The 19090-nt window shown below is 47.0% G+C and overlaps 1 protein-coding gene across 5 annotated transcripts in view; it reads right to left on the minus strand.

Moving 5' to 3' along the window:
* Positions 1-19090, minus strand: part of Cdyl2 (chromodomain Y-like 2) — a 191045-nt gene that overhangs the window by 97719 nt on the left and 74236 nt on the right. The window contains exon 1 of one of the 5 annotated variants that reach the window (XM_039097640.2): positions 13256-13535. The gene's annotated coding sequence lies outside the window, so the exon portion shown is untranslated. 5 annotated transcript variants of the gene reach the window in all.

The raw sequence follows: 19090 nt of genomic DNA on the forward strand, positions 1-19090 counted from the left end.
AATGCACACATACATACATAGGCACACACATATGCACATACATACACGCACAAGCACACACACACACACACACACACACACACACACCTGTGGGCATGTCTACCTAGATTACTAGGTTAACTGATGGACGAAGGCCTAGCATAACTGAAGGCAGCACCTGTCCCTAGACTGGGGTCCCAGACTGAATAAGAGTGAACTGAGACCAGAATCCATCGCTCCTGCTTCCTCTCTCCATACAGTGGGACCAGATGCCCCAAGCTCCAGAACCCCCCTGCCAAGGAGGACTACATCCTTGAACAAGGAGTCAAAACATAAGCCTCCTCCCTTCAGCTGATTTTCCGGGGTATTTATCAGGGCAGCAAGACGAGGGAGCTAGTGGGCAGGAGAAGAGAAAAAGCAGAAGGAAGAGAAGTCTGAGAGGAAACATCAACTCATATCACATACTTCATGGAAATGTTCCCAGGAAACACAGTAGTGTGTACAATGAACACACACGAAAGACAACAAAAGGGAATGTCACACTATTGTCCTGCTACAGCCCCACTAATGCCTTGGGAAAGGGCCAGGGACACTGCATTTGGGGACTGAGACTCAACATCTCACCAAAGAGGAAACTCAGTTAGCAATCCAGATCGCAAAATGTACCCCAGGCCCACAAGCCAACCTCACGGTCATAACTTGCCTTTAAAGTCAGTGGCTGACTAGGGGTTGTGGCTTTTTTTTTTAATGTATAGAATGAACTAGAAGCTCCTTTTGTGGCCCAAGTTGTTCTTAACTCACAGTATAAGAACAGAGAGGGTATGAAGCTAGTTATGGTAGAATCATTGGTATAAAATAAAGTGGATGCTACCCTGTGTGGATTCCTGGTTTTTAGACATGTACACACATGCACATGTACACATACACACACACATACACATACACACATACATACACATACACACATACATACACATACACACATACATACACATACACACATACATACACATACACACATGCGCACACACACACATACACACATACACAGACGCATACACACAACACATACACAGGTACACACATACACAGACACAGACACATACATACAACACATACACAGGTACACACATACACACAACGCATACACAGGCACACACATACACACGCACACACAAATATACATGCACACATATATACATGCACACAAACATATACCCATACATAGGCACACAAATACACATATGCACATACACACATAACACAGACACACACATACACACATACACACATACATACACACACAAATACTTCAGCAAACAAAAATGCACTTGTTACAAAGCAAAGCAGGGCAATCACCTGCCTATGTTTCTGTGCTTAAGGTGGAAATCAAAGCCTTCTGGCAACCCAGGTTTGAAGGCTGTTTGAAGGCTGAAAAGAAATGGAGGGTACCAGTCAAACAAAACAGGCACTCGCTGCTCAACGGCCTTCCACAGTTTATGTGATTAATAAGGGAATATATAGCATTAACAGTTGGAACAGCCTCTCTGGTCTCCATATGGCATCATTTGCCAAGTGATACCCATGCATTTGGGTCAAATAACCCAATCCTAGAACGAGACCCTGAGGACAGAAGAAAAATGACACTGAGAGTGTGCATGGGGGTGTGCATCATGGTGCTGATGTGTACACACACGCCTGTGAGTTCCTGAGGCTTCCCATAATCCATCGAGCATTAGAAGCACAAGAACCACAGAACTATAGCTGCGTATAACAGATTATTAAACACGAAAGAAATAAAAATCGAACTGACTAGTTAGAAAGTTCACAAGGACCACAAGGATGTCAGGTGTACCTGAAGGTTAGCACACAAGAAGACCTAATTGACACCTCAGAGAGAAGCCCTGGTTAAAAGAGAAGGGAGGAAGGGAGGAAAGGAACATAGAGGGAGGGAGGTATGGAGGGAGGGAGGTATGGAGGGAGGGAGGTATGGAGAAAGGGAGGGAGGGAGGGAGGGAGGGGGAAGAAGAGAGTGAGAATTATGGTTATGTGTATCTATCTGTGTGTGCATACATGAAAGTGAGTTGGGAGCCTATGGAAGCCAGATGAGTATATCCTGGAGATGGTTTATTTGAATGGGACGGATTCTCTGGTCATCACATGGCCACATTTGCCAAGTCGTAACCATGCATTTGAATCGAGTAATCCAGTCCTAGAAAAGGACCCCGAGGAGGTAAGGCGATAACCACCGTGAGCTACCCGCTGTGGATGCTGGCAACAGAACTCTGCAAGAGCCATGCGCACCACTGAGGCCTCTCTCCAGCCTCCATGTTTTAAAGCTCGCAAAGAGCTAAGTCATCAAGGAGGTCTCTGAATGCGCTAATTTCCAGTGTTGCTAAAATCAGACATAATCTCTCAGTGCGTATCCTATACCCAGCGTGGTATTTATTTTAAGATGTGAAGGGAGTAATTTGGAATTTTACCCTCATGCATACATGTTTCTGACACAGTATGAATATGAGTCCTGACGACACACGACACACGGCCGGCCGTCTGTCAGTCTATCACTAAACCTCATTTGCAATACTGTGGCACTGCTGGAAATCTGGAGACTATGGTCCCTTTATAACGTGCAAACGCAAGGGCAAAACACATCCACAGAAAAGTCAGGGCTCTGTTAAGCAACTGGCAAGCTAGACAACACCCCTCGTAACGGGACAGGACACAAGGTAGCGGGATGGTAGCTGTCGGGCAGGGTAGCTATCAAGAGGACAACTTCTTGGATAAAAGCCAGGTACCGACCAGAAGAGAGCATTTCCACTTAAACTCCATGAAGCCAGCCAAAACTCTTCATGGGAAATAGGAAGTCCTGATCCTAAAGCCTTCTACCAGAATCCCGAACTCTGCCTACACTCCCCGGTGAAGATGACAGTGACAGCTCATGGAGGGACTGGGGGTGGATAGGCACCCCTGCAGACACACCTGGGAGCCGCCAAGCCAAGGAGGGATTAATTGGATGCTTTAACTGGAAGTCCTGTTTTTATTAACATTTCAGGAGAATACAAGAGCAGGTTTTCCCCACATGTAGAAGTGTTCTCCTCTGAAAACCAGGAATGAAGTAGGAAAGGAAGCTTGAGCTCTGGGTCCTGGCAGCCCTGGTATTTCATTAAAGCTACTTGAGGTGTGAGCCTTGGAAAATCTGAATACCTCTCTGGGCCTCCCCTTCCCTCTTGCGGGGCAGGGGAAGCGTGGTGCTGAATAGCTAGTCATTCCTTAAGCCTAAAAGAGTTTCACCAGCAACTTCACCTGTGTTCTAAATACCTGACCAAAAAGCAACTTAGGGGAGAAAGGGTTTAGGGCTTACAATTCTAGGTCACAGTTACTGTGGAGAAGTCAAGGGCAGGAGCTTAAAGCTTCATTCCACAGTCAAGAATGGAGAGGAAATAAACACATGAATCCTTGCTTGCTTGCTTGCTTGCTTGCTTGCTTGCTTGCCTGCCTGCCTTCATCTAGCTTCCCCCACTCTTACATAATTCAGGACCTCCTGCACAGGCAATCGTACCACCCACAATGGGCTGGGTCTTCACACACCAATTAACTATCAATAGTACACTCCCAACTCCGCCCAGACACGCCTACTTGCCTGCCTGATCTGCATAATTCTTCATTAACTTCTTTCCCCCAGGTGATTCCAGTTTATGCCAAGCTGGCAGATAAAACCATCACGACCCATTTGCCAAACGCCACCCTTTGCTCAATGTCCCCAAAAAGAAACATGTCCTAGCTGACCATATTCAATACTGCACGGAGGGACAAGGACTCCTGCAGCATCCAGAATTAGCTACTTCTCAACCAGCAGTGGGGGAAGGACAAACAGTTTCATCCAACCCCGCCAACCAAGCTATAAAGCAGAAGCACAGAGAGGTTAGGAGCCAATGGGAACAGTGAGTTGTAAGAATCTTTCGCTCCACCTTAAAAAAAAAAAATCCAAAGCAACTTTTCGCTGTGACCCACCAAATACGATAAAATTTATGTTTCAAAATAAAGTACAGGAATATCCTCAAAAGTAATCACTTGATCACCTGGGTCGGCCGGAAGCCACTGCTGTAGACCATCACTTCCCCTGTCCTCTGTGTAACCTCAAGTCTCTCTAGTTCATCTGTCAGGGTCTCAACAGTGCCGGTCCCTGGTTCCTGCACATGTGAGGTGGCCCCTGTGGGCTCTTGGTTGCTCTGTCACTAAAGCAGAAAACTAAACATGTGTAGGCATGTCAGGGACCCAAGTGACTCCGTCCCCAGAAGCAGCCTGTGCATCCGTGTTTCCCTCTACCATACAGGAGGTAAGTGACTGGGGAGCCAGGGAAGAAAAATTGCGGTGTCTCTAAAGGCAAGTGTGGTAACAATGGCCTTCAGCTGCAATGCACAGCCCCGGGGATGGATGGGAGATGTAGTCAACAGAAGGGACCATGCCTAACTTGTCAGCAAACATGTCTGCTTGCCTTCATCCAATCAGGAATGAAGTAGAGATGGCTCTCAGTCTCTAAATACTGACTCTCACAAACTCAGGAAATCTAACACCCAAGGCGCACTGAGTGTTCCTCATCGGCAAATACACATTTTCTGCTAATAGAGTGGACAACGGATGGAGAATCCTATGAATATCAGAAGCCATGTGGATTCCAGAGTCAGGATGTGTGTGCTTGTGTGTGTGTGTGTGTGTGTGTGTGTGTGTGTGTGTGTGTGTGTGTGTCCGCGCATGCACACGCACTTGTGTGTGCTTGTGTGTACATGTGTGTGTTTCTTGTGCCAGTATGTATGCACATGCATATATGTGCATGTCAGTGGAGGCCAGACAGAGGTGGGTACCTGTGTCTTCCTCAATTGGTCTCCACCTTATTTTTTAGGGTATCTCACTGAGCCTGGAGATCATTAGAATGGCTGGCAAGTAAGCCCTAGGGATCCTCCTGCCTCCTGCCTCCTCCTCCTCTTCTCCCCTTCCTCCTCCCCCTCCCCCTCCTCCTGTCTCCTCCTCCTCCCCCTCCCCCTGTCCCTCCCCCTCCCTCTCCCTGAGATAGGGTATTCTACATGGGCCCTGGGGATTGAACAAGTTTGCATGCTTGCACACCCAGCACATCACTACCCAGCCCACCTTCCTTAGCCTCCATGACTGTGTTAGAAAAGGAGTTTAACGGCAGGTTCAGAGTTACTCCCTGGCCCCAGGGGCTCTATTTGCCTGGACGAAAATCTCTCTTCAGACACCCTGATGTCCTCCGTGGGTATGGCCTGGGATGTTCTGAGCTCAGTGGTTTCTGCTGCCTCTGCTCATGCTTGTCATGTTTTGTGCAAGGCCTGGCACCCAGAAGACACTCTGTAGGCACTGGGTGTGTGGGTCAAGAGCTACGTGGGTAAAGTTCTGAGACGAGCCGTGAGGAGCCGAGGGCCCTGTAAGAGCATCCTGTGCTATTTGTACATAAACTTCCGGAAAACTGAAATCATTTTATGGTATTAAATCACTCAGTCGAACTGGCAGCCACACCCATTGGGTTATATTCAGAAGGTTCTGTTTGGACAGTGAATCTCCATCCAGAGACCATAAGATCCCTTTGAACATTTGGGGAGTCTGGGTCATTCTGGAAAGACTGTGTGACCTTGGTTTTCTGGGCAGTCTTCACTATCCTATGTTAAAGTTGACCTTGTCATAGTCTTAAGTGTTGTACACTAAGCCTCTTGGTTTGGGTTTCTTCTGTTTTGATGAAACACCATGACAAAAAAGCAACTTGGGGAGGAAAGGGTTAGTTTTGCTTTCTTCCACATCACTGTTCATCATCAAGGGAAGTCAGGACAGGAACTCACACAGGGCAGGAACCTGGAGGCAGGAGCTGAGGCAGAGGCCATAAAGGGGTGCTACTTATTGGTTGATCCTCATGACTTGCTCAGCCTGATTTTTTATAGAACCCAGGACCACCAGCCCGGGAATGACTCCAACCATCATGGGCTCGCCCCTCCCATATTGATCACTACTTAAGAAAATGCCCTATAGGCTTACTTAGAACCCAATCTTACATAAAGATTTTCTCAATTAAGGTTCCCTCCTCTCAGATGACTCTTACTTGTGTCAAGTTGATGTAAAACGACCCAACACACTTAGTATGGGAATTTTCCAAGGCTGATCACAGTAACATCTCTACCTTATACAGTCAGACCTCGACATCAAGAAGCATTGTCCTTGTCTACTCTCCTTGAACTTAAATAGACCTTTAAGACTGACTGAACAGCAGTGTGTGGAAGTGATCCTCTGTATGGCTAGATTAAAAAAAAAAAAAAGCACAACAATTGGTGATCAAGAAAATGTCCCACAGACATGCCCACAGGCCAGCCTGGGAGAGGCCTCAACTGAGGGTCCCTCCTCCTAGGTGTCTCTACTTTGGGTCAAGTTGACAAGAGCTAACCAGCTCTCCCAGTCACCAACCCAACTAATTCCAGCGCTCACCTGGGCCTGTTCAATGGCACAGCAAAGTAGTCCAAAAGTAACCTCTCATCACGTATGACCAAAATTTCCACATGTAGAGAGATTCGGTAGAAGGTGAGCGTGACACAGATCCTTTGATAGAAAGAGAGACCTCATGGGCCTGGATCGATAGTGTTGCAACCCACCCCACACATGGAGGTTAATCCTGCCTACGGCTGCTTGACTGCACAGGCTGAGAGAGACAGCTCACCCAGAAGCACTCACAGGCACTAACGGTACGGATTTGCTCATACAGAAATGAGTGAACACATATTCTTTATCCGGAGGAGCATCGGATGCGAGGCACGGTAAGCGGAACTCCAGTCAGTCGGACTAACAGAACTCGGACCTGAGCCCAAGCCAGCCACAGACTGAACTGCGATGTGAGGAACAGAATCATGAGGAAAGAAACATGTTCTGCTCAGGCGCTGAAGTAACAAGGACCCTAGTGTACACAGCATGGGTCCGTGTCCTTGGCACAGGGTACAAGGTACGGTAATCTGGTGGGATCCAAAGTTGGGATTGCAAAGTCGACAACTGTGGTTTTACTTCATTTTCTGGGACATCACAACATCCCCTGGTACCCTCATCTGAGCTATATCTATCTGCAAAGGACATTTTGACAGTCTTTGACCTTTTTCCCCATATAGAAGGCCTATGATTTCAACTCCCGGATGCCCTTTCAGCTCTAGGCTGGTCACTAGCACCTCTCCAAAGCAGCCCTTCATTCCCTGGCTAGCTTCCTCCATTCTCTGTCAGTAAAAACCTGACTGTGTTCCTACTCCATCTCACTAAACTTTCCGATGATTCCCCACTACCCCTGCCCCAAAGTAAACGTAAAACCCTTTATCTTGGTCTGCAGGGCCTCCCACCTCGTGGGCATCTAGGCTATTACCCTGACATCTCCGACCTCTCTGTCATGCATACTACTTGAAGCTCACCACTGTGGCCCTGATGCCTTAGACAAGTCTGTCTTCCATCCCCTTCCTCCCTCCCTCTAAGTAATTCTTGCCACCCCACCCTAACAGGGGATAAGTGGATTCTGTGAGACTTCGTGAGCTCCAATTCTGGCTTTGCCCTTCACTTGCAGGTATGACCCTGGGTGGTCTGACTCTCTCCATGTCCTGCTTCCTAATGGGCATGACAATCACTTCTGCTTGCACAAAGTCACAATGAGGAGGAAGAATTAGCATGTATAATCAGCCGACATCATCAGGTCAGACTTAGCACACAGAAATCGTTCTGTACCTATTAGCTCCTTAAGGTCATTCAGATCGAATGCCACTTCATCTGAGAGCCTCCTGTGTTCCCAAGAACCCATGTGTGGTGAGTTCATAGGCCCATAGAAAGAGGCGCCATTAGGAGGTGTGGCCTTGTTGGAGTGGGTGTGGCCTTGTTAGAGTGGGTGTGGCTTTGTTGGAGGAAATGTCTCACTGAGACAGGCTTTGAGATCTCAGAAGCTCAAGCCAGGCCTAGTGGTTCACTGTCTCTTCCTGCTGCCTTCAAATCCAGATGTGGCAAGTCTCAGCTACCTCTCCAGCACCATGTCTGCCTGCATGCCACCACGCTTCCTGTCATGGTGACAACGGACTAAACCTCTGAACTGTGAGCCATCCCCAATTAAGTATTTTCCTTTGTAAGAGTTGCCATGGTCATGGTGTCTCTTCACAGCAATAAAACCCTAAGACACCATGTAATGTTGGAGAAAGAGAAACAACTCCACAAAGCTATTCTCTGACTTCCATGAATATACACAGCATGCACACATCCATACATAAACATGCAATAATAAGAAAGTTTAAATTTTTTAAAGCATTTACTGTATCATAATTCTAGATCCTTTAGCGGGAGTGGTCACTGACTGGTGTCTGTCTTACCCACTCGTCACAGGGAAGGACACATGGACAAGTTTGTCGGTACTCACATGGATCCTGATATACAGCATGCTGAATGGATGGGTGGATGAAGGATGACACATAAAAGGAGGGAAGGAAAAAGAGAGGGTGAGAGGAAGGAAGGAGAGAGGGACAGAAGGTGATATGAACAGGAGGATGGACAGACAAACGGAGAGTTCAATGGATGTGGCCAACCCAACAATCACACAACACAGTGATTAGACCACTCCAATGATCCGGCCTTAGGCCCATGAATGCCAGTTTTGTCTTCAGGGACTAGTCGGAGCCCAACTCTGAATATCATGACTTCTCTCTCACACCTCACTGTCTTTGATGAGCGCCATCTTACAAATAAGACATCGGTAGAGCTAGAAGAAAGAACCAGATTTCCTCACAGTCACAGAACCAGACACTGGACACATGACACCCTGTACTTAGCCCCTGCCACAGAGAAGGGCACTCAGGAGCAACTGGGGGTTTCCCAACCTCTGATCTCTTTGGGGGTCATAAAGAAGTAACATTTCCCTATGGTGACCCGGAAATAAAGCCACATGTGTTCTTGGGTCTCCACTGTCAAGGAGACAAGAAACGCTCATGAGCCCCAGTAGCTAGAACATGGCAAAAGTAGGAATGAGCAGATGCTTAATTACAAATGTGCAAAGCACTGCGTGTGGGCAACGACTGGTGGGAGGAACCCCATCACAAGTAAGAAATCCCCGGACTCGTAGAATACGGGTCTTAAGGCAGATTTCCCACATGGGTCCTGAAGGCCAGGATCAGGAGCACACAGGGGAAAGACAGCATCAGAAGGATGGCAAGCATAACCTGACACCCAAGGCCGCAGCAGCAAGCGGTGAGTGATGGCCCCGAGGACACACAGTTCACATCAGGGAGAATCCAGAGCCATGCATGGTCCAGATGGCAACAGGAAAAGTCTGCCGAGGTACGAGGGGGGCAGCACCCAGCCTCTAAGAAGGCTACAGGAGAGTAAAAGATGGTCTGGGGTTACAGAAACAACAAGGCCACCAAGTGGTCAGGGATTTGAAGGCAGGGGACAATGAAGAAATCCTTGGAGGAAGAACCTAGAAAACTGGACAGAGCTCTTCCTGGCAACAAGATCAGAGCCTTAGGAAGGAAAGTGAGTTCTAAACAGAAGACTTTATGTACCCAGGGAACTGAGCAAGGGCTGCTGGGGCTCCCAAGGGGACCCCTATGTAGAGAATGGTCCTCAGCCAGCATGTGTCAAGCACCCACAACAAACCCTACTCTCAAAGGGCCTTGCAGACAGAACACTGCACGAGAGACTGTGCCTGCCCTATGGGTGGAAACACATGATGCAACCTGGGAACCCCCTCCCTTCCCCCCTCCCAAGGTGAGAGCAGGAGTCCTGTGACTTCTCAAAGCCTCAGTTTCCCCACTGGTCATTGGGAATAGAAACAGGAAGAAACCATAGCCGCTGTCCTCGAAGATCAGAAAGGAGACTTAAAAGGTAAGTCAAGAGACAGGAGTACCCCTGGGGAACCTAGGTTCAATCCAGGGCACTCATATAAAAAGCCAAGTGGGGCGGGGCCTTTGCAAGCCAGACAGTGGGGAAGCAGAGACAGCCAGCCTAGCTGAACCTCTGAGTTCCATGTTTAGTGGCAGACCCTGTCTCGAAAAATAAAATGAAGAAGCAACAGGAAAAGCTCCCCAGCGGCAACTTCCGCCTTTGAAAGCAGCTGGCCTGACAGAGGCAAAGACGGTCTAAAGATTCACACCACTCAGTCTGACCATTAAAACAAGAGACCTCAAAGAACAGGGAATTCCCCAGGAATCTCATGCTGGACGAAAAGGAAAAAGACCCAGCCAGAGGGGGAGTTTGCCTCTGGGAGAAAAAAAAAATCCCAACAGTTCTGACAACCTGTCAGACCACCTTGCAGGATGACCCTAAAGCCCAGACAGTGATGGGTCAGTGGTGGGCAGGACCACACCTTGACCAGGACCGATTCAGTGTTTTGTTTTGTGTTTATTTTTTTAAAGATTTATTTATTATATATAAGTGCACTGTAGCTATCTTCAGACACACCAGAAGAGGGCATCAGATCTCATTACAGATGGCTGTGAGCCACCATGTGGTTGCTGGGATTTGAACTCAGGACCTCTGGGAGAGCAGTCAGTGCTCTTAACCGCTGAGCCATCTCTCCAGCCCCAGTGTGTTTATTTTTGATCCTCAATTTAAGTACCAATCCCACTTGGGGGTGCCAAGAAACTTGAAGAGTTCACTGAACCTTTTTGTCCCACATGTGCACCCATATGAACATGTGTGCATGTGCATGCACACACACACACACACACACACAAACACATGCATATACCACACATACACAGGGCAGAGATCATTGGAGAACATGAAATAAACATGTTAGGAGTACAAGATCTTCACCTTTGCCTGTTCTGCATTGTCATGTGGGAATGGGGCTTCATTTGAAGCGAGACTTCGTTTTCTCAGACCCTGGGTCTTGAAAATCGCTGGCCTCTGCTGAGCTCTGTAGGCAGGTCCTGTTTTCCAACATGGAGACTGACCCAGTACCTCAAGCTCCAGACAAGTATCACCCCAGATCCCAATTCTGAACCCTTGAGTGTTGCAGTCTCTCCTGGGAACCCTGAGACAGCAACAGAATAGTAGGAGGTCACCCCCCACCCAAGCTTCCTGCAGTCCTGAGGACAGGGGCCACCTGGCTCAGTTTGTCTGTTGGTCTGGAGGCAGTGGCAGCAGGGAAAGTAGACACTCGTGAGGTCTGCCACACTCCCCCACCCCCACCCCGACCCCGGCACCGATGCATTCAATCCCTGGTCATACAAGACGACTTTCAAGAGCTTCATGACATTCCCCATAGCTACGGTCTTTCCCCAAAATGCCCCCTCACGTGTGCCTTGATGCCTCTTAGTGACCATGCAAAGAGAACTGAGGCAGAAATGGGCAGATTAAGAATGGAAATGAAAAGAGAAGGGACCTGAGCCTTCTCTCCTGGTCCCCAATGTTGTAATAAAACACAGAAATAAAGGTGGTCTCCAGCTTTCTCAGGGAGCCCCTCTTCTGGTTCCACTCTAAGCTCCCCCTTTCTATCTATCTCCATGTTTTGATTCCATGGCAATCCAGAGAAAAAACTGACAGCCGAGTTCTAAAAGCCAAAGCACCAACAAAGAGGACAAAAAAAAAAAAGAAAAAAAGAAAAAAAGAAAAAAAACTAGATCTTGCTGGCCCTGCTATGATTACTAAGAGTCCCCACTTAATATCCAAGGAGGAGGCCGTGCACAATGGACCCTGGCAACCATGTGTCTTGGGTGATCCTTGTTACCATAAGCATTTGAGTCCAACAGGAAAACTGACAATGAACCTGAGTCCTTCTGCAAAAATACACAAAGCCCACTGCTCTCTACTGACAACCTAAAAATGGAGGATGTGGGCCTGGGGAAGTGGCTCAGTACATAAAGAAGTTACCGTGGGAAGACCTGAGCTTGGTACCCAGAACCCATGTAAAACCAGATATAGAGGTCCGTGTCTGTAATACAAGGGCTCGGTGAGAGGCGAAGCCGACACTGAAGAATCCTCAGAAGTGCTGGGGCCAGCTAGAACACAAGCAACAATAAAACCTTGTCTAAAGAGGAGAGAAGACACACACCTATCCTCTGACCTCCACATGGGCACTTTGGCACAAGCCTATCAGTGCCGAGGCGTCACACACACACAAATAAAACTGAAAAGAAAATGTTGAAATAAATGAGCATTTTTAAAAGAGGAGGGTGCGTGGTCCAAGGGAATCTAGGCCACATACCCTTCAACGTGGTTTTGGAAAAGAGCAGTCACTGCTGGGGAAAGATGAGCCTGTGTTTCTTTTCTTCTGGTCCTGGGGATGGACAGTCCCTCCTGGGCCCAGGATTACCTGGAGGCAGCTAGTCTGTCTGTGCCGCTCTCTTGTAACTGCACTACGTCCATCTAATTAGTGACCAGGGACCTCGGCAGACTGGCCCGGGGACCCGGCTACCACTTATAACGGTTCTGGTTTAAAAATAAATGTGGAAGAGACTGACCGCTTCAGAAACTGAACATGTGTGGCTGCTGAAGAGGCTTTCTTTAGAGACACAAGTGGGGTAACATCTTGAATAAGAGGGTAGGCTAAAATAACCGGAGAGAGAGCCCACGTCACTTCATTACAGGGAAGTGGCTCCCAGGAGAACATGAGATGCCACTCGCAAGGGACCCGCCACACAGTGAGCACATTTTTACTAAGACCCCAAGAAAATGCTGCCTTTCCCCAAGAGGCTGAGGGCTTCCTTCTTGGGGCCCATGGAGGCTGGCTGAACCAGGGAGCAGATTCCGATAAACAAGAGGGGGTTGCGGGGGGCAGCTCAGAAGGCAACTGCTGCCTGCTGTCTGGACACCAGGAACCAGCTGTACACTTCGAGAAGTTACTGCGATCGAGAAGAATCCTGAGGTGGCTACTTTTATCATACCCAACTGACAGGGAAGAACATCGAGGCTCCAAAAACATAACTTTGGGCTCAATGCCATTTAGAAAAAAAAAAAAAAAAACACGCACTGGGGTCTGAGTTCAAAAACCTCAAGGCTGTGTCCTCTTTCCCAGGTTTTGAGTAAGTAAAGCTGGGTGGGGAACCGGTGACCCTCTCAGGAAACTCCTTCGACTCTTGACTATTTGTAGACGTGTTGGTCGTGACTGTTTCTTGAGACGTGGTTTCCCCCTTGTCCCCTCCAGTAACCACAGGCTCTAGTCTATCTAGCTCAACAAAGCCACTGCTGACCAAACCCCAGAGGCAGTCTCCACTTTGCCCCTTTGCCACTTCTGCAATCAGGGTCTGAACTCGGGGATACTCACTGTGACCAGCAGGCTGCCTTCTACTTCTCGAGGTCACCGCTGAGCAGAGGCCACAGTTATGCCTCCTTCCTGCTGGGGACAAGCAGGCCGCACAGTCCTTTCTTCCTAGTCTACCCCTCCCCCTCCCCACTGAATCTGAGCCCTGAGAGCCACCGGTGCTACACGCTGGGGGATAGAACCCCAGGCTGGAGAAGGGAGAAATCCCCTGTGCTGCTCACTGGAGGAGTCCATGAAAGCATCCTCGGTAGAGAAGTGAGTGGAAGCCACTTAACATGCTAAAAGGGCTCTACAATGGGGGGGGGGGGGGAGAATGGAGAGGGGAACACCCATAAAGAAGGGGAGGGGGAGGGATTAGGGGATTAAACCGGGAAAGGGAATAACACTCAAAATGTAAATAAGAAATACTCAAGTTAATAAAAAAAAAAATAAATAAATAAAGGGCTCTACAAACCAACTGAACCAAAGGCCAGCAACAAACAAGCCCTGAGCTGTGGAACCGATGATGCTATTTCTTCTATCTCGGCTCTTATTTGTGGCCACAACATTAGCGTCACCTGGGGAGGGTTTTTTGTTTTTTGGGGTTTTTTTGTTTGTTTGGTTGGTTGGTTATTTTTGTTTTTTGTTTTATTATTTTGTCAATGAAAATAAAGCAGAAAGTTGTTTTGCCTCAACTGGGCGCCAAAATGGAGTGGAACTAATTTAAGTTCATGCCCAACTAGCTTACAAATAAATGAGACTCAGACTATGGTTATTTATCTGGCCTTGACAATTCCTGGGTGGGGGGGCACCCCTAATCTACTTTTCTAACTGCCTGCCTGGCTACCTCCCTAGTGGTGTATGCCAGATACTTGCTGTTTCTCCTAGTCAGGTTCTCATGGTCCATCTCCCCTCCTGGCTGCTTCCTCCCCTTCCCCTTTCCTTCCCCTCCCCCTCCTCCTCCTTCCCTCTCTCCTCTCCACCCCCAACCTGCTACATCAAAAGCTACCTACCTCTGATCCCTCTGGTAACTGGCTATAGCCAATGATTTAACCAATAGTTTTAAATGGAGAAACACAGTTTGCACGACAAAACGCTAGTAAACGTGAGAATTCACATAGGCCTAGACTTCCGGGTACAGAGTCGAGCATTATGATACCTGGCAACAGGCCAAACCTCAGTAGGAAGTGAATGGATGGGTAGAAGGAGGAAGCTAAAACCCAAGCCCCACATTCCTGATCTTACCATCCTGAAACTTGGACAGAGGCGGGGACATTAAGAGTCCCCGAGGTTGCTCAGCTAATTAGAGACAGAAAATAAGGCAGCACGTTATAGCCAGGTCTGGTGAAGAGAAACAGAGGACTGGGTCTGAGGCCCGGACCTCAGCCTGGTTCCCAAGCCTCGTCTTTGGCACTTCTTGATGGCACTTTATCAAGTCAACGGCCAACACCAACAAAAGTGTCAACCGTGGCAATGAAGGACGGGTCGTCTGTCTGCAAACTTCAGAACGAGCATCAACCCGGGTAGCCTCTCCTATACACGGGGAGGTTGAGGTTTAAAACTCACTCGAGACTGCAGAAGAAATAACCAACTGACATCTAAAACCTGTGCCTTTCCCAAACACCAAGATGGCTCTCTAATATGATGACACATTGGAAGAGGAGAAGCATCCCAAGGATGGATAAACCATAGACAGTCTAATGTTTTAAAATAAATAAATAATAATAATAATATAATAATGATAATAATAATATACCAGGAGCCACACCTGTGGTCGCACCTGTCACCCAAAGCTTTCAACCTCCAGACAAATGAATCCAGTCTCCCCAGAAGAGACACTGGATGGGAAATGACCCACATCCAACCCAGCAGAGAGGTACAAAGGCAGTACCTAAGAGCAGGCAGAAAAGCAGGGGTCCGCCAGCCTATCCTGTTGCAGGATGAAGGCCTGGTAACCATCACACACAGTGTGCATACTATACGTGCTATCTCTCCTCTGTGTTCCCTGGGGATCACCTATTCCTCCCCATCACCTGATTGGGCCAGCCAGAACATCTGCAGGGACATTTAGGCCCAGGAATTCCTCGAGAGAAGAACACTCAACAAGCAGCCATCTCCAGCCAGCCACTGCCTCCTCCTGGACACAAAGGCTGCACTGTGTGTGTGTGTGTGTGTGTGTGTGTGTGTGTGTGTGTGTGTGTTCCCTCCAGCAGGGAGCTGTGCCCAGAGGGGTTGTACTAATTAATCCCTGGCCAAGTACCAAGTCCAGAGCTGGCCTTGCAGCCCTGAGAAACTGACCTGAAGACTCAATTTACAGTTTGGATTCTGGGGCTACATCTAAGGCTACAATATGCTCCTAAAAACCTTAACTCATTGTCTGGGTGGAATCCCATGCTCCCCAGATGCAAGCCCACAGAATACCAGGCTTTCCCAAGGGCCACCACATCCTGGGGACATGATCCTGAGCCCACCACCCAGTCCCTTCAGGTCCTTAAAACTAGATGCAAATGCCAGCCTGCAAGCCTATCCCAGCCCCTAGCTGTTTCTTTGCACAAAGTTTTATTGATAACGAAGCCATAACTTTTATTAACAGAGTGGGTATCACCACATTTGCTTAATACCACATAACTGAGCATCAGTGGCAAGCTATGAGTGATCTGCAGAAGCCAAAACTATGCAGAAAAGAAATATTCTCTGGCCCTTTGGCGAGCGTGCTTATCGCTACTGAAGAAGATGGAGGATGAGGAAGTGGAGAGAAAAAGTAGGAGAGGGGAATCTGGAGTAGAAACACTCCAGTAGTCAGTGTTTCTGTCGCACAGACCTCTGTCTATGCCGTCGTCTCCCTCCCCCCCTCTCGGGACAAATCTCTAAACTTTAGAGCTTGTTTGCTTCATGTAAGATGCAGATGTAGGTTCAGAGTCCTTACCATGGTTCATAAAGTTCTGGAGTAGTCCATGTCCACCACATTAAACACATACACACACATACACAGATATAACACAAACATACACACACATACACACACATACATACATACACATACATACAGACATAACACACATACACACACATACACATACACACACATAACATACATACACACACATATACATATACATATTCACACACATACACACACATACACACACACATACACACACATATACACACATACATATACACACAGACATAACACACATATACACACACATACACACACATACATATACACACAGACATAACACACATACACACATACATATACACACACATACACACACATACATCCAGACATAACACACATACACACACATACACACCGACATAACACACATACATATACATACATATACACACACATACACACACATATACACACACATACATACATACACATATACACAGACATAACACACAATATATACATACACATATACACACATACACACAGACATAACACATATACATAAACATACACATATACACATACATACACACTTATATACATAGACATAACAAACATACATACACATACACACATTTATACACATAAACATACATACATACACACACACACACACACACACACACACACACACACACACACACACACGCCGTGCCTTGCCTACAGTGTGGAGATTATTTTACGAGGCTTTTGTTGTATGTACATATAAACATTTTTTGCACTAGACCCACGACACACAATTTATTCTTTTCAGTAGGTCATCATCCAAGAAGCTGAGAGCCACAGCAGTCAATCTATGAACTAGATCTCAAGTCTACCCACTTTTCTTTACAACCACATCACAACGTCCCTCACACGGCCCTCTGCTGCAGCCTCCCACGTGCTCCTCTTCCTGTTTTGTCCTAACTGCTGACCAACACACTCTTTGTACAGTGAACAGGGACATCTTTTAGCCTGGAGAGATAACTCTGAAAAGTCCTACCTTCAAGTCCTTTGAAGGATTCCCATTACACTAAGAATAAAACCAGACTCCATAATCGCAGGTTATCAGCATGGTCTGTCCTACACATGTGCCCAGTCCAATAGTTACTACAGCCTAGCTGCCCTCTGTGGCTCCTAGGCCATGTAAACCTTAGTCATGGTCAAGGTTTTAAAGGCATTGTCCCCTAGGCAGAAATGTGCTCAACTGCCACACATACAATAATCCTGTACACAAGCCCATACAGCACCCCTGTCTTACTAACTCCTTCAACACTTTGTATCACAGCACTGTTTTCTCTTTACAATATCCACACAAGTGAGTTGTGTAGGACATGGGAGCCATCTGCTTTTGCTCTTGACCTCAGGGTACCCATACATGTCATAAGCAGTCTACGAGTCTCTCTGTTACTCGCCCCAGTAGATGTTTAAAATTTGGGGGCTAGAAAGATGGCTCAGCTGTTACAGGCACCTGCTAGTCTTGCAGAGCAAAGGACCCGGGCTTGGTACTTAGCACCCATAAGCCATCTGTTACTCCGCTCTAAGAGATCTGACACATTCTTCTGGCCTCCACGGGCACAACATGCATGTAGTGCACATACATGCATGTAGGCAAACACATGTATGCACAAGATAAATGAATCTCTTTTGGAAAAGAGTTGTCCATGAATACCTGGACCTTCAGTTCTCAGCTGATTATTTTTCCTCATTTCAAATGAGCACTTCTGTTCCACCCCCAGCTGTGGTAGCCTAATCTAGACGTAGAACGCCTATCGGTCCACAAGAAATGTCGGTAGGGGTTGTAAAGGACTGACTTGAGAACTTAGCCCAGGTTGAACTGAAAATATTTAGCATATCTTGTTCCTAAATTCCAGCCAAGCCTAGGGAAAGCAATGTGATTTCGTGACAAGCAGGGGCCTTGACCATCAAAGAAGGGAGGAATCCGAATTCTGGGACACAGAGGGGTGGGTGCCTAGCTTTCAAACCAATCCTTACTTGTTCCCAACACCCTGAGTTCCTGATGCACAGGGACTCTTGTCAAGTAGTTGACAATTAATAGGGCATCGGCCCTTACACACACCAACTGTTGAATGTTCCTTAGACTTTGTTCAAACTTCATTATGTACGCTTGAGTCACAAAACCTCCATCTCATCTACCTTAAATTCAAGGCTGATTTGCCAATCTGGGGGGTGGGGAGCACCTACTGGGTTAGAAGAAGATTTCCCATGAACACAAACTGCTGAGGCTATGCAGTGGATTCGGAAGAGCTACCTGGAAGACGCTCTGTGTTAGGACAGGAGAACTGGCTCGGCGCTTTAAGAGCATTTACTGCTCTCACACGGGACCCAACTTCAGTGTCTAGAATTCATATTAGATAGCTCACAACCATCTGAAACTTAAGCTCCAGGGGTCTGATGCCTCCTTGGACCCCGATATACATATGCACGCATACAATAACATATAACTGAAAGTAAATAAAACTTTTTTTAAAAATGCCCTTTTTTGCATGTATGTGAAATTTTCTGTATTAAAAAAAAATGAAGATTTATTTGGTAAACATTTAGTACTTTAAATCAACAGCTATCTACGTATCTCCTCCCAACAAACAGAATTTACTTATAAGACTGTCGACCCAAAGAGTTTGTAAAAAAAAAAAAAAAAAAAGGATGGAGTTTAATGAAACAAATGCATGACCCTACCCTAAGCGTTAACGCTACCTTTTTATTAAGATATCACTAAATTATGATTGGATTCTTAACTACTATGAATTTTTATAACTGAGGGTCTCTGTGAAGCAAGTTTTTAATTAGTTGATTGAGAATACCATGCAATTCATTTTGATTAGATTCATCCCCCCAAGTATTCCTAGATCAACTCCCCTACCTTCCCCACCCATGTCCTTTTTTTTTCAAGA

Source organism: Rattus norvegicus, chromosome 19 (genome assembly GCF_036323735.1).
Source record: "Rattus norvegicus strain BN/NHsdMcwi chromosome 19, GRCr8, whole genome shotgun sequence".
NCBI classification, from domain to species: Eukaryota; Metazoa; Chordata; class Mammalia; order Rodentia; family Muridae; genus Rattus; species Rattus norvegicus.